The sequence below is a fragment of the Thamnophis elegans genome, chromosome 9 (genome assembly GCF_009769535.1).
Source record: "Thamnophis elegans isolate rThaEle1 chromosome 9, rThaEle1.pri, whole genome shotgun sequence".
Lineage (NCBI taxonomy): Eukaryota > Metazoa > Chordata > Lepidosauria > Squamata > Colubridae > Thamnophis > Thamnophis elegans.
The window spans coordinates 27156560-27180612 of NC_045549.1; the positions used below are offsets into that span (position 1 = coordinate 27156560).

Genomic DNA, 24053 nt, shown 5'->3' on the forward strand with positions numbered 1-24053 from the left:
TTAACTCTGCTCGAGTGATCATAAAGTAAGACTAGATGAGGCACGTCGTTCTCCTGCCTCCTCCTGTAGAGGGCACTTTTTAGAGGCTTTTTAAAACAGTTAAGCACTAAGCAGAGTCATCCACTGTGACTCTGGCAGCAACTAGCTCAGCCTTTTTCCTTTTACATTTTTTTTCTTTTCATGATGACAGTGATGAGGCTCTGCCTCCCCTGACTGCACATCACTGCATTGATCCATTGCTGTCTCTTGGCTACTGCTGCATTTTCTGTATCTGCTCACCAACCTCAAATATAACTTTAACTCATGACCTCAATTCCTTTAGACTTGGGAGATATGTTAATTGAAAAAAAGTAAGGAGAGTTCATTAGACTGTGTGTGTGTTTTTTTTTTAAAGATCTTAATCTTTTAACTTGTGTTCACTGAACTTGATTTTCTTCTTTAGACAACTCATTACCAGATGGAGTCTGGTAGTAAACCTGACAATTCAACCCCGAGCTACAAAAATTTTCCAGAGTTGAGACTGTCATTTCATGCACTCCTGCTGAATCAGTTTCCTCCTCAGGGCAGGAGGACCTCCTTGGATTTCTGAGAGTGGATTTCAGTTAGTATATAAACAGAAATGAGCTTATTTTGTAAATAGTTCAAAGTAAATCACTTCCTAATCAAGATCTGTTCATTTAGGATTGAATAATAGCTGTATTTAAAGGTTGATCCCTAACTCACATTTTTTTGGCAACTTAACATTAGTTGGCTGCTTAAAAAAAATAAGTTTCTATATGCTAGAAAGAAAAGAAATTGGATGGCAATATCATAAAAAAAAGGAAGAACACCCTGCCATTTTCTTTTTTCTTGCTTGTTGGGTAGCTTTTAAAGTGCCTTTAAAGCTAAAGAATTATATTTATAAAAGTATCTTGCATCTCAATTTTGTTATTGTTGTTTTTCAAAAAGCAGTGGCTTACATTTTAGGCAGTCAGGACAAATGGGCACATCACATAGCAAAATCCATGTATTCCTATTTAAAGGAAGACATACCATAGGCATAGAAAAACATATTATTGCCATTGATTCCACTCACTTTTCAATAGTCATATTGTTTGTCATCTTTTATTTATTAATTTTAAAGCCAACTAATATCCCAAATTCTGTTATTTTTTCCATTAATAGTTCTATTCCTTCTAGAGAGTCTTCCAAAGTTGTCATCAGCAAATGCTTTTAATTTATCAATTTCCCTTTTAATCTTCACTCCAGAAATTATCTCACCTTGATTGATATCAATACTTCAAAAACCATAATAAATAACAATGGTGACAAAGTATCCTTGCCTAATCCCTTACCAGTCTCCTCACAATTTTTGTTAATTTCTCATTCACAATGATCTATGCCTTTTGTGGAATGTTAATTGATTTTACGTATTTGATAAAATTCTCACCAAACACCTTATCACCCAAAATTTTAAACAAAATCAGTTCAAATTGTCAAAGACCTTTTCTGCATCAAGAAAAATTAATGCTGCTCATTTCTCATTATGTTGCTCCATGTATTCCAAAATATCCAATACATTTCTAATATTATCTAATTCTGTTTTTATGTAAAAACTGAAGCTGACCTTCATGAACAATATCCTTTTAAAACTATCTGTATTCTCTCACTTAAAATTATCATAAATAATTTAAAATCATTATTCAATAATTATAGAATGCTGGTAATTTTTTGGTGAGACAAAATCTGACTTTCTTTAAATACTAATGCTATATTACTCTCTATCCAACTGTCCAGTATCTGATCTGTAAAATAGACATCACCATATGTCGCAATGGTTGTAGTAGTCTGTCTTCAATATGCCTATAATAAGCCTAATTGGTATTATTCTTTTATATAACCTTGAGCGTTTGGAGAAAAGATGAGAATTATTAGAAGACAGCAGCTTTGGACTAATATAACAATTAATTTGCTACCCCTGTACCTGGCTGGTTTTGCAAGCTGATTGGTTACAGCAGGGATGTCAAACTCATGTCATCATGACAGCATCACATGATGTATCGGGACTCTTTACTAAACCGGGCATGGGTATGGCCAGCATATGACATATCTGGCCCGCAGCCCGAGACTTTGACAGCCCTGAGTTACAGCAACTTTTTTGTCTTCTTTTCTGAACTAGGCCCTCTAATAAAACACAATGAAGATCATTATTATCTGAAAGTGAACAAGATGGAATCAATTTGGTCTGTTTTGGGATAGAAGGACATATGGATTTGCTAGTATGTAGATTGTTTTCCTTTTTTGGATGAGTAGTTTGATTGTAGGATTCAGAAAGTTTATCATGATGATCTGCAGAAATGTCAGATGACAAATCCAAAGATATCAGGTCAGTTAAAGGTTTGGCTGCTCCTCTTCTTAACAGCCATGTTTCTTTCAGTTGATCCAGTGTTCTCAATATTTCATCTTGTTTGCAGTTTGGTAAGGTTTCAAGAGTTCATTAATCCTGTTTCTAGAACTTCATTAGCACCAACATGCCTGAGACGTTAAGCCAAGGAGTGCAGACCAGAGGTGGTATTCAGCAGGTTCTGAACAGTTCTGGAGAACCAGTAGAAGAAATTTTGAGTAGTTCAGAGAACCAGTAAATACCACTTCTAACTGGCCCCGCCCCATCTATTCTCCTCCTCCTGAATGATCAGGAGGAACAGGAGATTTTACAGTATCCTTTCCCTGACCCACCCAACAAGCCATGTCACACCCACCAAGCCACGACCACAGAACCAGTAGTAAAAAAAAAATGAATCCTACCACTGGTACAGACCTATTTCCATTTTGGAAAATATGAAGTAGGTATATTTGAACATTAGAAAAAAATATTTCTTTTTGAACAGCAGGCAGGAGATGGTGGCATAGTTAAAGGACAGCAGAATTAATTTATAGGCTAACATTCTAAGAAACCATTTGATAGCACTCAGATCAATCATATGATATTAGCACTGAAGAAATGAGCTAAGTGATACAATGATAACTCTTCTCATAGACCAATGACCAGCAATGGTTGTGTTGAGCAGTGACAACAATGTTAACAATAAGCAATGTTAGTTCTGTTAAATCAATGGAAATATATAGCTGAATTAATTTGGGTTTCTTTGGTAGGAAATGAGGCTGAAAGCTGTGCCTGTACTTGTTGTCTTTTCTAATCTTTAGTTCCCCTGAGGATTTTTTTTCATTTGGTTGACCAGTAAACCGACTGGAATTGTTTCAATATTTTTAGTACCTGAAAGCTGCTAGCATATCTGCATAATTTTGTATGAAAGTTTCAGAGACTGTTTTTAAAGAGTCCACATTTGTGTTTGTATGGGTTAAATATTCAAAAATTGGAATTGCAGTTTATGCAACTAATAGATATTGTCTTACAGCAAAACCTGTTGCGCAGTTTTTGGTGATTGATGCTGTCCCCCCACCTTCAAAATGGTGCAATGCAATGCAAAGTAGAGGAGTAAATTATCTTTAAATATCTGTTTCCAAATCCCAGTTCAATATATTGTACATAACGGAGGTAGTGATTACAGGGAGATCATTTGTTATTTTGTTATTATTCTTACTCTCAGTTTCCTTGTTGATCAAATGGTCCAATTTTTTGCCTCCTTTATTTATTTAGGCATGAGCCTGTGTCCTCTCTTGTTCTTCCCCATTGCTTCAATCATGAAAAAAAATCGAAATTTCTCTGGCCATTATTAATATTCAATAATCCATAATCTAAGCACTCTTTTGCTGTATGATCCCAAAAAAATTATATTAAAAAAATTTAAACCAAATTTACACTATTACATATACTAATAATACACATTATTATACAATATATGCAGTATATGTATTAGTATACTAATATAATATACCAGTAATTTATAAGGCTTGGTTAAGGTTAATAGACATAAAGAGTGCTTTGCAAGTGTGAGCTTAATGTAGTTCTAACTCTCAGACAACTCCACTCCACTAAAATGACTGTAAAAAGAGTTCACTGTCCATGGTCTACTCATGAGCTAGGGCTGTTAGGAGCCATGTGGATTATCTCAATGATCTCTCTTTGGTTCTGAAGAGATTATGCCAGATTGGATCCAGTATCTAGTAGTTCCAGTATCCAGTAGTCCATTCTCCTCACAAAAGCTGTCTTTCTAGAGAAAGCCAGCAAGGAATCAGCTTGCCATGGCACATTCAGGAAGTCTGAAAACAGTTCCACATAGCAATCTTATGCTGTTCATCCCCACTGCTGATACTGGCTAGAAATGAATAAATTGGGTGAATAAATTGCTGTTCTGATTTCAACTTTGGCAATGATGTTGGCCAGTATCATCAATGGTTATCATGATTTCTGCTGATGGATACCCACCACCACCACCACCACCACCACCACCACTCAATGTGCACCAGGAAAGCAAGTACCAATTGTATTCCCTTCCTTGGGTAGGTCTTTAACATTTGTTTCTATTTGAGGGAGTAAACAACATTTAGTATTCACAGAACCCAAAACTCCAAACTCCTGCTCAGTGCCAAAGTTACTCATCGTAAGCATACACACCCAGTCCATTGATGGACCAATGAAAACCATCTTTCCATCATTGTGGCTATCACCTAGAATGGCTAGAGTGATCAGTGTCAACTCTGAAATGGATCAAGCCCATACTAGCCATCTTCCGTTTCTCAAGTTGCCACACAGCTCAGGGAGGGGGGGGGGAGGAGTAGAATCCGAACTAGTCAAAGCAACCTACTATCTCATGGGAACCAAAGTCGTTCCCAGCATGTGCCAGTCAGAGACTGAGACTAGTCATCAAGGAGACATAAGAACACCTACTTGGACAATGTGACCTGTGACACTAGGGGAGGGGGGAATCTCTTAACTTTTAACTATCCTGAAACCACAGGAAATAACTAGAGCTAGTTTTAGGATCATCTGTGCTGAAATGATGTACTCAATAAAGCAGTTCTTTGAGGAAACAGAAAGTCTTGGAGTGCTGACACAATTGGGTTCATTAGCCAGAATCTTAACAATCAGTTTAACTCTAGCCCTTTATTAAAGGTTCACCAGTTCAGTCCAGCAGCCCCGGCAAAAGAGGCATGATGCCTCAATATGCAGTAGCCACGTGGAGTAGAAGAACTGTAGATAAAAAAATTAAGTATGGTGAACAGACCACATAGCACCAATGAGCTTGGCAGAGTTGGAAGGGATTACCTTTGAAGATAAGACAAACAAAAGTTGCCTTCATGGTAGGCAAGGATCATTATATCATATCAAGCAGCAAATGCAGATAATGAGTTTGGTTCCAAAGAACAAGCCAGTACAACCTTTTACACCATGATAATAAATGATGCCTAAGGCATTTTGACATGAAAATATTCCAACTTACCAAAAACTGTTTCGAGTATGAAACAAAACAAAATATGGATTCTTAAAGGTTTGAAAAAAGGAACAAAATATGTTGTTCTGTTCTGACATAGCTGATTTTAGTGATGTTGTAATAAATGTTTTGGATTGCTATTTTGTTGTTTATGATAAATGTGTATCTTTAAAACTCTTTTTCAGTCTAGCCAGTACAGTGTCATGATCAATCACGTCTCTGCTACTGTTATCTTAGACTGAATAGAATAATGTAGGAATGGAAAACTGAGAGAAGCTTGCTTAATAAGTTACTAATGCTTTAATAACACACACAAAACAAAATACAAGCCACTGAAATAGGGAAGTTAAAATTCATGAGGGAAGTTAGAATTCATGAAGGAGGTGAGATGCATATATATTGTGCCATGCTTTATTTTCCAGGTAATTAATACAAAAGTGTATGCATTTGCATGCCCAAGTATGCTTGATGGATAAATTTACCGATTTGTCAAAATTATATAGCCACCCATGTCATGTGATTTGACTCTGGGTAGTGTACAATAAAACTGACCTTTAAAACATTCTATGAAACCAAGTATAAACAATGAACATAAATAAGCAAGATCATGAGAGGGAAGATATTGCATATAATACAGCCAGTTCCCAGGCTCCTTATAAGTAGGATATCCATTTGCTGGGGTGGGACAAAAAGTTTTACGTGTTGATAATACTCAGTGGTGGTTTCAAAATTTTTTAGAATCTCTTCTGTAGGCGTGGCCTGCTTTGTGGGAGTGGCTTTCCAGCCATGTGACCGAGTAGGAGTGGCTTGGCAGTCATGTGACCATATGGGAGTGACTTGGCAGTCATGTGACTGGGTGGGAGTGGCCAAGGTGATGTCACTGCATTCTTTGTCCCAATGGATGATCTACAAAAAGAAGATATAAAAAAGGAAATTTATTATTTTGTGCACTTACTACTTAAATAAGATTAAAATAAGTACACAAAACAATAAAAGAGATACTTACAGAAGGAAGATGACTGTCCTTGCCAGTCTTCAGTATCACTGACTCCAATGAATGGCCTGCACAAAGAAGAGTCACAAAAATGAACTCTTCCATTGCATGCACTGCATTAGGATGAAACCAGCACACAAAACAATAAAGACAGCTATTTACAGAGGAAGGATGACTGCCTTGCCGGTCTTCTACATCACTAACCACACTTGCTCCAATGAATGGCCTGCACAAAGAGACACAGAAAGAAAGACTTTAATTGCATGCACTACCACATTAAGGATGAAACCAGCACACAAAGCAATAAAATGTCACTTGGTCTTACCTGAACTGCATGTTTCGAAGATAGTGTGGGAGTAGTCACACATGGGTATTAACACAGCCCTTTTGCCCTGGAGACTGAGGTAAATATTGAGGCCACACCTCCATTCCTCCACTGACTTCCCAGATTAACCGATGGTTCGTAGCAGACCACCTGGAAAGAAGGGACAGAGAAAGCACACACATCCTTCCTGCCTGGCCCTGACTGACCACTGAAATAACTCAGGCCCCTGGTGCAGTGCGCACTGCACCTCAAAAATGGTTGCCAGGGAAACCTGCTAATGGTTGCCAGGGAAACCTTGGCTCCCTGGGTAGATGCCTGAAAGGAAACGAAGAGGGCCTCTGAACATCTCAAGGATGCGCAGGGCCCTTCTAATGTCCAGCCAGTGCCATGATCTTTCTCTATCCCTGAAGGGCTGCGGACAGAAGTCCGGCAGAACTATCTCTAATGCCCTGTGGAAGGGAGAGTTGACCTTGGGCATAAACGCGGGGTCCAGCCTGAGGACGACCTGGTTCTCCAGAAAGGTGCAGAGATCCGCTCTGCTGGAAAGAGCGTTAAGCTCAGATACTCTCCTGGCTGAGGTTATGGCAACCAGGAAGACAACCTTAAGGGTCAGAAATTGTAGGGGAACCTCCCTCAACGGTTCGAAAGGTGCCTCTGTCAATCCCTGGAGGACCGTGGGCAGGTCCCAAGTCGGGAATCGATGGACCACTGGGGGTTTCAGATTTGCCGCTCCCTTAAGGAAGTGCCTTAGGACTGGATGTTGGGACAAAGACGGGGAATCCACCACCCCCAGGACTGTGGAGAGGGCAGAGACTTGTCTCTTAAGGGTCCTGGGGGCCAGACCTTTCTCCAGAACCTTCCTGTAGGAAATCCAGAACCTGGGGTATGGAGGCCGAAGCTGGAACAATGTCCCTTGCTCAGCATCAGTCCACAAAAGTGACCCAGGAGGCGGTGTAGACGCGAGTGGTGGACTGTCTCATGGCTGCCTCGCTAGTCTTAATGACCTTAGCGGAGAAATGGGCCCCTCTTAGTTGTTCCCGCTCAATTGCCAGGTGGTCATATGGAGCCACTCTGGATCCAGATGCTCCAGGGATCCCTGGTGCAGAGACAACTTCCCCGGGGGAATCTTCCAGTGAGGAGCCGAGGAGAGTTCCACCAGGTCTGCTAGCCAGGGGTGACATGACCAGAAGGGAGCCACTAGTATCATCTCTGCTCCCTCTGACACTAACTTCCTCAGAACCCCGGGGATGAGGATAAGGGGAGGAAAAGCATAGAGAAGACCTGGTGGCCATCTGCAGCAAAGGGCGTCCGTGTCCCTGGCTCCCCTGGACAGGAACCTCGATACAAAGCTCAGTAGCTGGGCATTTGCTGGGGTTGCGAAGAGATCTACCGTCGGGTGCCCGAACCTCTCACAGATCTGTAGGAAGACGCTGGGATGGAGCTGCCACTCTCCGTCATCGACTGTCTCCCTGCTGAGCCAATCCACTTGCTGGTTCTCTGTCCCAGAGATGTGTTCTGCTCTGATGGACTGGATATGCCTCTCTGCCCAGTTCCCCAACCGGAGGGCCTCGTCGCAAAGGGCCTTGGAATAAGTGCCCCCTTGTTTGTTCATGTGGGCTGCCACGTTGTCCATCAAGACCAGGACATGGTGCCCGGTCACAGTGGTCTTGAAATGACATAGAGCCAGATGGATGGCCCTGAGCTCCAACCAGGTGATGTTATTGTGCAGGTCTGTTGGAGTCCAGCAGCCCTGGGCTATTTGGGTCTCCAGGTGTGCTCCCCAGCCGAACAAGTTTGCATCTGTTGTGAGTATCTTCCTCGCTGGTTCCTTGAAGAGGGAGCCCTTGTCTAGTGCTGGGGTCATCCATCAACGGAGCGAGAGCAGCACCTGGGATGATACTCGAACCTTGAAGCCGGTGTCGCTCGTCCCGGCTCTCTGATATGGGAGCAGGAACCACTGACGCTCCCTGAAGTGTAGACGAGCCCAAGGCACGATCCTTATACAAGAAATGAATTTCCCAAGGAGCCTGGAAAGAAGAACTACAGGGACAGAGCGTAATTTGCGCATCTCATGAACCAGCTGCACAATGCTGTCCCTTCATTCCTGGGAAAGGAAAATCTCCCCAGACACCAAATCTATAATGCTCCCTAGGTGTTGGAGTCTGGTAGATGGAACCAGGTGGCTCTTCTCCAGATTGATAGAGAACCCCAGGGACCTGAGAGTGTCGATGGTGAGACCCAGGTCCTGCCTGGCCGTGTCTGGGGACCTGGCCAGGACGAGGATGTCATCCAGGTAGCAAAGGAGTTGGACTGGGATGGCACGAAGGTACCCGCGCCCAGGACCTTGGTAAGGATCCTGGGGGCTGAAGCCAGCCCAAAGGGTAGGGCCCTATATTGGAAGTGACTGCCCTCATGGGAAAATCTAAGGAACTTACAATGTTCAGGAGCGATTCTAATGTGAAGGTAGACCTCTGTGAGGTCGATGGAAGCCAAGAAATCACCCTGTTGGATGCTTTCTAAGATGGATTTAAGGGAGGCCATCTTGAACCTATGGTATACCACCCCGGAATTAAGCAGTTTAAGGTCCAAAATGGCTATCTACCCCGCTGAACTCTTGGGGACCAGAAACAAGTTCGAATAGAATCCAGAGCCCTTCTCTCCTTCTGGTACTCTCTCTATGGCCCTGATGTCTAACAGGTGCTTAATGGCCTTGGCCTTAAGGCCCCGTTTGGTTTGGTCTCTGGAAGAAGCGAAGGTGCAGAATCTATTCGGGGGCTGCAAGCGGAACTCCAGCTGTAACCTGAGCTTAACTGTCTAGAGGACCCACTCGTCCAATGTGATGCGATCCCAGGCCTTCGCAAATAAGGAGAGCCGGCCGCCGATGGGGTGATCTGCGATTGGATCACTTGAACCTGCAGAAAGGCTCCTCGAAAGTGCCGATTGCTCTGCTGCTGGCCTCTAAATCTGTCCTTTGGGAACTATCTATCCCCTGTCTATGAAACCTAGGAACCAGGTACCTCTGATTCTGGGCATCCGTGTCAGGTGGGTGGTAAGATGTCCTCCTGGGGTAAGGAGCTTGTCGGTGATCAGACCATCTGGTTGTAGCCGGGAAGACCTTTCGCTTATTCTTATCTTCCACCAAGATAGGATCCAGAGAGGCCCGGAAAAGCTTGTCCCCGGTGTAATCAGCTCCTGCCAGGTGCCACTTAGCCCGAGACTCTGCCTGCCAGTGGCACAGCCACAGCAGGTGCCTGGACACTACAGAGGACGACAAAGCTCGAGAAGCATACTTAACTGCATCCAGCGTAGTGTCTGCCTAAAACTGCGTGGCTGCCAGCACCCTGGAGATGTCCTGCAGGAGATATACCTGTGGCCGGGGTCCTGTCTCTCAGCTGTTCCAGCCACAGCACTGTTGATCTATTAAAAAAGGATGCAGAAGCAGCCGCCCTAATAGGCCATGTTATTGCCTGGAATGACTTACGCAAAACCATTTCCGCCTTCTTGTTGTCTGCCTTAAGACAGTTGGCGATGTCTCCAGTCACCATGGTCGAAGCTGAAGCCAGGGTGGCGACCGGAGTGTCCATCGAAGAAACCTGCAGAGCTTGGGCAAAGGTAGAATTGAGATTATAGAATCTACGCTCATTGCCCCCCGGATTGGGAAAAGACCTTGGCTTAACCCACTGGGATTTAAGTCCTTCTAGGAACATCTCTGGAGTGGAAATCTCCTCTTTCTCCACTGGGGGTCTATGGAAGTGCCCTTTCTTGTTACCCCCGCTAGTGCCTGGCATGGCAGTGGCAGGACTGGGTTCTGGAGGCGTGTCCAGGTCTACTGTGGCCATGGCCTTATGAAGTAAGGTGCTAAACAAGGAAGGGGGAAAGAGACTGGTGATGTTGGGGGCCTCAGGGGCCTGGGCATCCTAATCCTCAGAAAACCCCATCTCCTTCAACTCCCCTTCCTCTAAATCCAAAGCCTCACTGGCAGTGGAGGGGGAAGGGGACCTGGGCCCTCTGGTAGCAGAGGCCCTGGAGCGATCCAGGTGACCCCTGGATTGGTCCCAGGAAGACCTACTCCTGGAACCCTGGGACTGGTGTTTCATCCCTGAAGCAATCCCTTGAGCTATGGCCCTGGCTAGCACCTTCTGGAAGCTTTCAGGAATCTCTGGAAGAGAGGGGTACAGCTCTGGGGGTTGCAAAAATTTCCTAGGTTCAGGGGATTGCAGTGCCAGTCGGTATCTGGCAGGGCTGGGTGCCCTGAGCCCGAAGGGGTCTCCCCTAGCCTCAGATGAGTGGGCAGGTGAAAGTGGGAGCAATAAGGAGCTGTGCCCTCTGCCTGAGCCCCTTGGAGAACCTGGGGATGTCCCCCTGGTCTCTTCCAGAACAGGAAGCCTGTGGGGGGAGCAAGATCTGGAAGGAGAAGGGCTGATGGTGGCCCTGAACCTCCTTGCAGAAGCCCTGGTAACTTGAACCTCCTTCCTAGAGATTCCCTTCATATGAGGCCTGGGGGTGCCCTTCTTGGTGGGAGATCTCCCTCTGGAAACTGGGGGAAAACCCCCCTGGAGGTCTCCTCACCTGGATTCAAATCCCCTGGGGACCTAGGCCTGGCACCCCTGCTTCTCGCCACCTCCGCCATAGTACTCACAGTTACTGTACCACCTCCTCTCTCCCTGCTGGCCTCTTTTCTCTGTGTGCCTTGATCTTCCAGACACCAAGCTTCTCTAATGATTGCTGCCGCTCCGCGGCTTGATTGCCAGCTCACCGCTGCTTCTGGGCCCTCCCCGGATTGCCAGCAGAGTTGAGGCCTCCTCCTGTAGTCTCTTCTGGCTACTGCAGTGTCTTTTGAGTGCTCTCAGCCTCCGTAAGAGGGTCATGCGCTCTCCCACATGTTCTAAGATGGGGGGGAATCCAAAATGGCCACCGATCTGCGACCCAATCTCCTCCGAGGCTCGGGAACGTTGGTGGAAGGCCCTGGCTGGTTCCTCGATCACTGGTGCCTTGCAGAGGTCTCCTGGATGGCCTGCAGCTTTTTTTCCCTTTTACGCGGCAATCCGGCCGCTTGGGACTCGTGCTGGACCACGGTGAGGCTTGCCTGTCAGCAGCGCTGAGCATGGGTGGAGAGAAGAGCAGATCTGAAAGTAAAGCAAAAAAATGGAAAATCCTAAAGACTTAGAGAAAAAACCTAGAAAAAACTGAGAAAAAACCTAGAAGTCTACGAAGTGAGGGAGGGTCAGGTAAACACTCCTTCTGGGCCAGAGACTGAGGTTAATCTGGGAGGTCAGTGGAGGAATGGAGGTGTGGCCTCAAGATTTACCTCAGTCTCCAGGGCAAAAGGGCTGTGTTAATACCTATGTATGACTCCTTCGATGCCTCACTTCGGAAACCAGCTACTTACATAGGAAAGATGACTGTCCTGGCAGTCATACTCTGTTGTCTCTTCATCCTGTTAAATTATACTAACTGCAAAAGAAATAAAACAATGTTGGACTTGATTGTGGTTGTAAGCTGAGGACTACACTACAGGTAACAGAAGGGACCTCTGTTTTCACCCAACAATGTACAGTCTTTTCATGAAGGATGTCCCCCAACAAACAGGAAAGATATAGTTTTTCATTAAAGAAGTTAGATCAAGAATGAATGTCCTGGGTAGATTCACAGAGTAAAACAGATTTCTTTTTCTGAAATTTATTCCTCAGTTCAAAAAACAGGAATATGTGAATTAGGTTCAGTACTTAGGACAGACCAAGTAGCTATTCAAGAATTAGTGGTGTCATGGTTAGAAGCAATGGTAAAGCAAGATATGGATTTAAAACCAGAAATATTTTGTTGGGTATTTCAAAGGGAATACAATACATATTTAATTTTACACATGTTAACAGCTGCTAGAATTGTGTTTGCACCACAGTGGAAAAAAAGAGATATGAAAATGAATAAATATTAGAATATGGAGGAATGAATAAATTGACAATTAAAATCAAGAAGGCTTCGACTACTTTTTCATGTGGGATTTGTTTTATCAATTGCTAACTAACAGAAACAGAAATTAGAAGTCTAAAAGTATGAAAGAAAACACCAATTATGTAAGGAAAGGTCACTAAAATGTAAAGGAAATGGCAGTTGGTCTTACCTGAACTGCATGTTTAGAAGAAGGTGTGGGAGGAGTAACCAATGGGTATTAACCCAACCCTTTTGCCTAGGAGACTGAGGTAATCTTTTGAGGCCACACCAACGTTCCTCCTTCTGACCTCCCCAGATTAACTGATGGATCGTAGCAGAGCACCTGGAAGGAAGGACAAACAAAGAACAACACAAACACACATCCTTCCTGTCTGCCATTGCTTGACCACTGAGCTAGCTCAGGCCCCTGGCGCAGGGCGCCCTAACACAGGGGGGGGGAAGTGACTCCTCCCACACCTTCTTCTAAACATGCAGTTCAGGGACGACCAACTGCCAGTTTCCGAAGTGAGGTGTGGGAGGAGTAACCAATGGGACATACCAAAGCTAGATGTCCTGGGAGGGAGTTAATGAGCCTGAGCCCCTCGAGAGTCAAGGACTGCCTGCAACACCCTCCTGCCGAAGGCTGCTTCCACAGAGGCATAAGCGTCTAGTCAATAATGCCTAATGAAAGGCGAGGGAGAAGACCAGGTGGCAGTCCTGCAAATCTCCTCTATGGGTGCCTGGGTGGACCAGGCTGCTGAGGTGGCCGCACTTCTGGTGGAGTGTGCTGTGATGCCCTCTGGGACTTGAAGTCCCCGTGCCCCATAGGCCTGAGAGATGGCCGCTCTAATCCACCTGCTAATGGTGGCTGGGGAAACCTTGGCACCTCGGGTGGATGGCTGATAAGATAAGAAGAGGGCTTTTGAACGCCTAAAGGGAGCTGTGCGCTTCAGGTAAATGCGCAAGGCTCTTCTGACGTCCAATCTGTGCCAAGATTTTTCTCTATCTCTGGAGGGCTGCAGACAGAAATCCGGCAGAACTATCTCTAGGGCCCTGTGGAACGGGGAATTGACCTTGGGCATGAACTCGGGGTCCAGCCTGAGGATGACCCAGTTCTCTAGAAAGGTACAGAGATCCACTCTGCTGGAGAGAGCGTTGATCTCAGATATTCTCCTGGCTAAGGTGATGGCAACCAGGAAGATGACCTTAAGGGTCAGGAACTGAAGGGAAACTTCTCTCAAGGGTTCAAATGCCGTCAATGCCTGGAGGACCGTAGGTAGGTCCCAGGTGGGGAATCGATGGACCACTGGGGGTTTCAGATTCGCCACTCCCTTGGGGAAGTGCCTTAGGACCGGATGTTGGGACAAGGGGGGAGCAACCACCCCCACCCCCCGGACCATGGAAAGGGCGGAGACCTGCCTTCTAAGGGTGCTAGGGGTCAAACCCTTCTCTAGTCCTTCCTGGAGGAAGTCCAGAACCTGCGGTACAGAGGCCGAAGCTGGGTAGAGATCCCTAGCTTGGCACCAGTCAGCGAAGGCAACCCAGGAGGCGTTGTAAATACGAGTGGTGGACTGTCTCTTGGACGCCTCCACGGTCTTAATGACCTTCGCGGAGAAATGTGCCTCCCTCAGCTGCACCCGCTCAATCGCCAGACGGTCAGATGGAGCCACTCCGGATCCGGATGCTCCAGAGACCCCTGGAGTAGGGGCACCTCCCCCGCGGGGATCCTCCAGTGGGGGGCTGAGGACAGCTCCACTAGGTCTGCTAGCCAGGGACTGTGTGGCCAGAAGGGAGCCACTAGGATGACCTCCACTCCTTCTAACACCACCTTCCTCAGAACCCCGGGAATGAGAGGAAGGGGGGAAAGGCGTAGAGAAGACCTGGTGGCCATCCGCATCGAAGGGCATCCCTGTCCATGGCTCCCCTGGCCGGGAACCTCGATACGAATCTGTAGGAAGATTGAGGGATGAAGCTGCCACTCCCCGTTGTCGATCGTCTCTCTGCTGAGCCAATCTGCTTGCTGGTTCTCTGTCCCGGAGATGTGCTCCACTCTGATGGACTGGAGATGCCTTTCTGCCCAGTTCTCCAGTCGCAGGGCTTCGTCGCGAAGTGCCTTGGAATGGGTGCCACCCTGTCTGTTCACATAGGCCTTGGCCGCCACGTTGTCTATCAGGACGAGGACATGATGGGCAATCTGGGTCTCCAGGTGAGCTCCCCAGCCGAACAGGCTTGCGTCCGTGGTGAGAACCTTTCTTGCTGGTTCCATGAAGAGGCATCCCTTGTTCAATGCTGGGGACAGCCACCAACGGAGCGAGAGCAGTACCTGGGGTGACACTCAAACCTTGAAACTGGCGTCGCTCGTCCCAGCTCTCTGGTATGGGAGTAGGAACCACTGAAGCTCCCTGGCATGTAGTCGGGCCCACGGCACGATCCCTATGCAAGAAATGAATTTCCCAAGGAGCCTGGAAAGAAGAACTACATGGACAGAGCGTAACTTGCGAACCTCATGAACCAGTTGCACAATGCTGTCCTTTCGATTTTGGGAAAGGAAGACCTCCCCAGCCACTGAATCTATAATGGATCCTAGGTGCTAGAGCCTGGTGGATGGGACCAGGTGGCTCTTCTCCAGGTTGATAGAGAATCCCAGGGACCTGAGGGTGCCGATGGTGGTCCCCAGGTCCTGCTTGGCAGATTCTGGGGACTTGACTAAGATGAGGATGTCATCTAGATAACAGAACAGATGGACTGGGAAGGAGCGCAGGTGGCCTGCGGCTGCTGACAACACCTTGGTGAAGGTTCTGGGGGCTGAGGCCAACCCAAAAGGAAGGGCCCTATATTGGAAATGGTTGCCCTCATGGGAAAACCTAAGGAACTTGTGGTGTTCTGGGGCGATTCTGATGTGAAGGTAGGTCTCCGTGAGATCGATGGAGGCCAGGAAATCGCCCGGTCAGATGCCCTCTGAAATGGATTTTAAGGAGGCCATCTTGAACTTATGGTAGACCACCGGGAATTGAATAGTTTAAGATCCAGGATGGCTCTCCACCCCCCTGAACTCTTGAGGACTAAGAACAGGTTCGAGTAGAAACCGGAGCCCTTTTCCCCCTCTGGGACCCTCTCAATGGCCCTGATATCTAACAGGTGTTTGATGGCCTTGGCCTTAAGGGTCCGTTTGGTCGGATCTGTGGAGGAAGCGAAGGTGCGGAACCTACTAAGGGCTAGTGAGCGAAACTCCAACTGCAGCCCGAGCTTTACAGTCTGGAGGACCCACTGATCCGACGTGACTCGTTCCCAGGCATCTGCGAAAAGGGAGAGGTGACCGCCAATGGAATGATCCACGGACGGATCACTTGAACCTGCGGAAAGGGCGACCGCCTCCTCCTCAAAAGGGCCGCTTGCCCTGCTGTTGGCCTCTGAACCTGTCTCTATGGAACTGCCTATCCCCCTGCCAGTGGAACCTGGGGTTCTGGTATCTCTGGTTCTGTGTCTCCACTTCAGGTGGGCAGTACGAGGTTCTCCTGAGATATGGAGCATGCCGGAAGTCTGAGCGTCTGGTAGTCGCCGGGAAGACCTTCCGCTTGCTCTTATCCTCCACCAGGGTAGGATCCAGCGCAGTTCCAAACAGCTTGTCCCCGGTGTAGTCTGCTCCTGTCAAGTGCCACTTAGCCCAGGACTCCGCCTGCCAGTGGCGTAACCACAGCAGGCGCCTAGACACCACCGAAGATGACATTGCCCGAGACGCATACTTAACTGCGTCCAGGGTGGCATCCGCTGAGAACTGCATGGCTGCCAGCATCTTGGAGATGTCCTGCAACAAACGAACTTCTGCGGCCGGACTCCTGTCCCTCAGCTGTTCCAACCACAGCACCATGGACCTGTTGAAAAAAGACACCGAAGCGGCTGCCCTAATGGCCCAGGTTATAGCCTGGAACGTCTTACATAGCACAATGTCTGCCTTCTTGTCCTCTGCCTTGAGGCAGCTGGCGATGTCCCCTGTGATCACCGCTGACGTTGAAGCTAGGGTGGCAACTGGGTTGTCCACCTCGGGAACCTGGAGAGCTTGGGCAAAGGTAGGGTTAAGGTTATGGAATTTCCTCTCATTTCCCCCTGGAGTGGGAAAGGACCCTGGCTTCACCCACTGAGATTTGAGCACCTCTAGAAACATATCTGGTGTGGGGGTCTCCTCCTTTGCCACCGGTGGTCTATGGAAGGGCCCCTTCTTCCTCTTGCCCTTGCTAGTGCTAGGCGTTTCAGACACAGGTTTGGGATCTGTGGGGGGAATCCAGATCTGCTGTGGCCCTTGCCTTATGAAGCAAGGAGCTAAATAAGGAGGGGGTGAAAGACCAGCAACGGTAGAGTCGTCCTCTGCCTGGGCCTCCTCATCCTCAGAGAACCCCCACCTCCTTTAACTCTCCTTCCTCTAAATCGGAAGCCTCACTTGCAATAGAGGGGGAGGGAGACCTGGCTCCTCTGACAGCCGATGTACTGGGGCAATCCTGGTGGCCCCTGGAGTGGCAGGAAACGCTATACTGTTTCAGACAAATGGCTATCCAACATCTTCTTAAAGACTTGCAGTGTTGGGGCATTCACAACTTCTGGAGGCAAGCTGTTCCACTGATTAATTGTTCTGTCAGGAAATTTCTCCTCAGTTCTCATTCCTCTGGTCTACTAATTTTGTCACTTTGTCAAAGAATGCAATAAGATTAATCTGGCATGATCTGTTTTTGACAAACCCATTTTGGCTTTTGGCTATTACTTTGTTTACTTCTAGGTGTTCGCTAATTTGTTGCTTGATTATCTTTTCCAGAATCTTTCCTGGTATTGAGGTCAGGCTTATAGGTGTGTAGTTTCCTGGATCTATTTTTTTCCCTTTTTTGAAGATGGGAACTACATCAGCTCTTTTCCAGCCCTCTGGCAGTTCCCCGGTGCTCCAGGATCTCTGAAAGATATAGTTCAGTGGTTCTGAGATCTTGTCTGCCAGTTCCTTCATTTAATCTGTTTTAATCAGTTTGCAGGCTGGAGGCTGGATGCATCACGTGCAGGCCACACCCACCCCAGCTCTGCAAACACAAAAAACATCACAATACATCACTTGATGCAATCGAATTTGACACCGTGCTTTAGAAGATGCATGTATCACCTGTCTCATGTAGTCCATCCCCCTACCATCAGAACTGAAGAAGCTTCTTAGATGAGAGGCGAAACATTTCAGTTTTCTTCTTCTTCCTTAAGGAGAAGTCCTTCCAGTTTGAAGAAAAACCACATCTTTGAGACACGTCTCATAGCTGCTGCCTGATCTCGGGAAGAGATAAAGCTGTTTTGAGATGTTCTAGTTGAGTACTTCAAGTACACTCCAAAGTTTTTTGTACAGATTAAATCAAAATTGTAACAGTTCTCATAACATACAAGTCTGTAGTATATCAATTAAAGACATTCTAGATTTCTTGCCAGGGAGGAAAGAATAACAAGTATAGGAGTGATGTCAACATGCATGATATATGAGTGTTCAATACCCCAAATACAAAAAATCTGATCCCTTGTTTACTTGCCAAGCAAACCCTACAAAGTTCAATTGTGACAGATTTAATTATTAATTATTTATAACAAGTGCGTAAACTGCCTGAGTATATGCCTGCCTTGAGTGCAGGTGTCAAATTGCATATTTCCCAGATTGCCTAACAGTGCTTCTGACAAATTAATCCTGTGACTAGCTATACATATTGCCCATTCTTATATAAGAGAAGAGCCATAAACCTGTTTTAGATTACCCAAACAGAAATATGCTTAATGGAAGTAGGAGAAGAATCTTGGAAAAATACACAAACCAAGATGAATACCAAATATAATCATTTCTATGCCAATAGATTCTAAGCCATATTGGGAAAGTAGAATTAAAAGCAAACCATAAAAGCAAACATAAATAAAGTGGGTATTATAGAAAGATGTACAAAAATGACCAGAGTGGGTGATGTTATCCTTTACATGATAATGAAACAAGAGAATCAGTATTGGAGATAATATCAAGTCCATAAATTAATTTAGAATTTTATTTTTCTACCCCTCTTGAGATTGCCTGCCTGATTTTATTTTCAGTTTGATCCAGATTGATTCTATATTCTTATTGTCACTCTCCATTATATATTTCCTATGATATATTTATCCTGCCCTCATTATTAAGATACTGGATGATCCAGCAGTGTCAAGACCAAGCTATAATGATATAAAAATAAATAGGTATCTTGTGTTTTATCTTACAACAGCATGTTTAAAATAAACGAAGCATATACAGGGTAGAAGGCCAAGCCTTGAGGATAAATAGCATAGTACATTAACACACCGTTCCACCCATAATTGAAGTGAAGCTTCAGGGAGAAGATATAGCCTTGGTGTTAAAGAATGAATTGTTATTTCATATATCTCATTTGCATGCCCTCAGATGTCTAATTGGTGCCACTGGGGTTGTTCATAATTCATAAAAAGCTTAAATATTACCTGTGCCCCTAAAATTCCAGAATGCTGTTCCCTAAGATTCTAACTCCGGGATTGGGCGGCCTATAAATTGATAAAATAATAATAGTAATAATAATAATAATAATAATAAGAACAACAACAACAACAACTAAAACCAGCATTAAAATTATAAATAATCAATGATTATTAGATATACTAGACATCAGATTCAGTAAGACAAAAGTGATTTATTGCTAATATAAAAGAAAGCTTCTTAACTGAGCAATCTTACCATAGGAAAAAGAGTCATTACAAATTAGGTCTAGGAAATATAGTCTTGATAACCTAAGAATCTGTCTAAAATCTATATGGAGCCTGCTTGTCCCTGGAAGTGGACATTTTGTCCCAAAGATGCTTTCTCAAGAGGCAGATGAACTTTCTGGCTTTCTTTGAAGAAAAAAATAAAACCAGAAAGTCCAGTTGCCTCTTGAAAAAGCATCTTTGGGACAACCATGACCTGGATGACTGAGAATGTCCATAGACATTAAGTAGACATTTCCTTATAAAATCAGGGGTTTTCACAGAAAATACTGAAAGCATCCAACTCATTGCCCATGTGAATGAAAACTGTTTATGGGGATAGAAAACAATCTTGGAATCAAATGTACTTTTTCAATTGATTTTCTAGATAGCCTAAGCTTCACTGTACTAAACCAATATTAGTGGGTGCACACTCTTCCTACGGAGCAGGACCCTTCACTTTGGACACTACAGAGGAAACCGGCAGCTGGAACTGGAAAGATGTACCGGCTGCCTAGTATTGCTTTGCCCGCTGCAGCAAATCTTGTTTGGATGGCTGATGTTCAGGAATGTAGAGAAATGACAATTAGTTTCATCTATACCTTAAAACTACCAGACCAATCCGCCACCATCTTCCCCTTCTTTTGTTCTTCAAGGTACTACTGTAAATCTGCTCTCCGTTGTCATGGTGTCGGGAGTCCTGGACGCCATCCAGGACGCTCCCCCCCCCTCCATTGGCAGCCACGTGCCTTTTTCGCCTTAACCTTTTTTCCCCCCTGAAGGCTGCTTGTGTCACAGTCGCAACTCGCCTCTCAGATGACCCCTCCCCCCCTCCTCGCCTGAGAGTCTCTAAGTGGTCAAACGGCTTGGAGGGAGGGAGACTCAGTCCCGCCTGCCGGGAGGTGGAGATGGGGATTGCCCCACGGAATGATCTAGGCAGCCTGGCTAGAGCAAGCGGTCAGAAGGCGTCCGGGGCTTCTGGGAGCGGCTTTCGGCACGGGAGGTGGAAGGAAACTGATTTCACCGCCGCCTGATCTTCTCATCTCTCTCTCTCTCTGAGGACTTTTTGCTCCTTGCAGCGGGCGAGACTGAGGAGAACATCTCCAAAACTCAATGTCATAGCGGTCCACGGGCGGAGCCGACGCCGAGAAGCCGATTCTGAAGTCAGTGGACGACGGCAGGGAAAGAGGAGGAGAAGTCCCGAGAAGTTGAAAGAACCCGGAGCTGCAGAAACCCTCCTTTTGCCTTGAAGCCTGAGGCGATTGCGAAATCTCGCAGCAGGTGCAGCGGCTAAGAGAGAGAGAGAGACCACCTTCCCTCCACGCGCAGCTACCGCCGCCGCCGCGGACTCGAAAGATAAACGAGAACGCGCGCAGAGATCACCCGCTTCGTTTTACAGAGAACGAGAAAAAAACCCTTATCGCCGCGGGAACAGAAGAAAATAATAATAACAATAATAATAATAATAAAAATAATAATACTTCTATAGCTGCAGAAAAAAGAGCATTCAAACACTCGGGAAGCCGATTTGGACCCTAGGTAAGTCAGCGCAGCCCAATGCACTGGTGAGAAAGCGGACAGAAAGAGTACCTTTCGCTCTGATGAGAGCGCGCGCCAAAAACAGAGGAGAGGGTTGCTGAAGGTGAAGTTGGCGCCGAAAGCGAGGTGGGCGAGGGTGGGGCAAGTGAGAAAGTTGGAAGAGGATGCGCGCGCCTGTGCGAGAGGTGCAAAAAAAAGAGGGAGGGGGGGTGGAGTTACGCGCGCACCGGGGCGAGGAGGGCCGGCTAGGGAAGGCAGCTCGCCAGAAACTTGACTTTGTGGGTACATGAACCCCGCGGCGGTGGAAATTGGCTGAAAAGGTGTGGGGAGTAACGAATGGGGGATGTGCGGCCGGGAGAGGAGCGAAGGATGCCGGAGGTTCCGATGGGGTGGTGGGATAGAGAGTTTAATATGGAGGGGGCGCATATCCTCTTCTCGGTGCGGGTTGCGCGAGCGCATCTGCCCCCTCCTAAATAAATCGCAGCTGGCGAGTCACCTGGACCTCTGACGGCCTCACCGCAGCCTGTTTCTGACCTCGGCCGTTTGGAGGGTAGAGCCAGATGTGCTCTGAATTGAGCCTTGGGGAGCGGCCTTTCCTTCCTCTTTCCCGGAGCTGCGTCCCCAATTACCTGCCTTTGCCGAGTCCAAGCGCCCCTTCCTTTCGCGGCCGGGCCTCGCTGCCTATAGGGGGCAGTCTCGTTTCCTTCGCGGGTGGAAGGCTGCAGCCGAGCGCGGAGAGAGGACTGGGGGCCGACAACCTCAGGGGGTGAGAGGCTTCTTGTGAGGGAAAAACTGTAGGGGGAGTAGGAATGCGGAGCTAGCTGGAGGATGGAGAACATCCTGTTCTGGCCTTGGGTGCTGAGGCGAAACTTCACTCCTTCGGTGGCAGGGGAAAAATGGATGAAATGCTGGAGGGCAAGGTTATTCAGGGTAAATAGTATAATAACACACCGGCCCCACCCCTGGTCGAAACGGGGCTTCAGAAAAAGGATACAGTATTGTTGTGCTTTGGCGCTAAAAAGCGCAAGTTGGTGGTTATTTTAGGAAGAAATGAAACCCCATCTTTGAACTTCAAGGAAGTAGGACCGGAAAATAGGTGATTCCTGATAAGTCTGGCCGTGCTAAACCAAGGTCGCTAAAGGAAAAAGAAGAAAAATGAGAAAAGTTGTCTGGCTGGGTAACAGTGGGTCAGATGGGGAGCTGAAAGAAAAATAGTTTTAAGCGGGGAGCACCCAAAGTTTTTTTTTTTAATCCAGGCAAAAAGTTAAATCCGAAAATCCTGTGTGAAATTTACCAGCCTTTCACAGATCATTGAAAGGTATTGGTTTTCCCTTTGGAACTGCAGAAAACGGAGCAGAATATGAAAGATATTATGGCCAGAAGATTAAATATAATTAAAGTGAAAAATGGGGGCTATATTTGGTGCTTATTAATGCAAGATTTGGTTCCGGTCCTTGGACAAAATGATAATGGAAGGACATATATTTGTGCACATACTGAAATGGATCAGGCGGTATAACCAAGGCCTTGTGACTTTAGGAAGATGAAATGTCAGGTGCAATTTGACTTTGCTGACATTCTTCAGCTATGCTACTGCAGTAATCAACTCCTTACTATCTGTTTCTTCTTATTGCTATTGAGTCTTAACATCATTTGTGCATCTCAGAATACTTGGCATGTAAGGTATTTATTATTTTCCTATTAGATTTTCAGGCTAAGATAACCAATGATAACTCTGCCTTGGCCTTTTTATCAAAAATTTTAAACTACGGTAATTGTGTGGAGAGAGATTAGTGACAGTTATGATTCTAACATTAAAAGTGAAATGTGAACGCCTAGTACATGCTAATTGCTAAATAATGTTTCGTGTAGAATAAATCAAATAACAAAACAGACATAATGAATTGTATGTACATGGCCTGCTTAGGCAAGCATTCAGACATGTTAAAATATTTTCATGCCACAAAATTGTCCTTTCAAATTAAGTTAAAGAGGATGGAATGATTCATGAGCACATGTGAAATATTGAGAACATGATATGGAGATGTTTATAAAGGGCAGCCATGGGAAATGTTACCAATTCACAAAATAATAATTTACCAGAATACAAATATTGTTAGTCCTCCCCCCACCACCCTCAAATGTCCCATTTGGATTCTCTCAATTACCCAGCTTACTTTTTTTTTACATCCCAGGCACTTTTCCAAAAAAATCCCCACAAAACTACTACAGTTACTTAATATTGTTTTCTAAGAATGTCTTATTAATTAAATTTATATGTTGTCCATCTCTCAGTCACTTGTTCTTTAGCCCTTTGCCTTATGTCATCAGATTATTCATCTTGCTTTGAAATATGCACATCAAATTCTGTTTCGCAACAGTGCCTAGAAAGAAATAGATCCTCACTATGACTAGTATTACCAATTGAATCTTAGCCTGTATACATTCATTTGCAATTGTTTTGTATGTGAATTATGTTTATTTCCAAAGGATAAAGGTATAGTTTTTTTCACTTTCCATTTTCATAAATGGTTTAGGCTAAAAAAAACCTGCATGCTGTACTTAATACAGTACATACAGTCTCTTTGCTCATAATTCTGAAATATTAAAATATTATAGAGCTTGGTTGACTGAAGCAAGGAAGTGTGCAGAAAGAGAGGAACATAGTTTATGTACGTTGCCATGACATATAGGATTAAAGCTGCTATACAGTGGAGGAGGAACATAGTGCACTATCATGGTCTTGTTAGGCTAAGAAAAATGTCATGGGATACCCTTAGTAGGGGTATATAGTTGCCCCTACCTGGGATCCTGTAGCCAGATTTTGGGCACCTGGCTTCAAGCTGGTTAGTACTGATTTGGTAGTGGACAGATGGGCAATTTGGATTATATCACTGAGAACCTATTGAGAGAAAACAGTGAGGTTTTCTTAGGAATCTACCCAGCCAGATTTCAGCCTGTAGTAACTTCATTGCCAAGGCTGGGATAGTGTTGATCTACTGTGATGTGTTATCTGCAGCAAGGATTGCCATTCCAAATGTGAGTGGATATGAATATGTATCCAGTTAGATAGTAGGACAAGCTAGATATCCTTTTGGTGGACCACTTGCTGTGCCCTTCCTTAGGATCCCTTCCTATGTGACTA

The 24053-nt window shown here is 45.6% G+C and overlaps 1 protein-coding gene across 1 annotated transcript in view; it reads left to right on the forward strand.

The window, feature by feature from the left end:
• The first annotated feature begins 20350 nt into the window (after positions 1-20350).
• The window catches only part of UGT8 (UDP glycosyltransferase 8), a 54553-nt gene continuing 50850 nt past the window's right edge, over positions 20351-24053 (forward strand). Inside the window, exon 1 of the mRNA XM_032224513.1 lies at positions 20351-20908. The gene's annotated coding sequence lies outside the window, so the exon portion shown is untranslated. The remainder of the gene's footprint in view (positions 20909-24053) is intronic.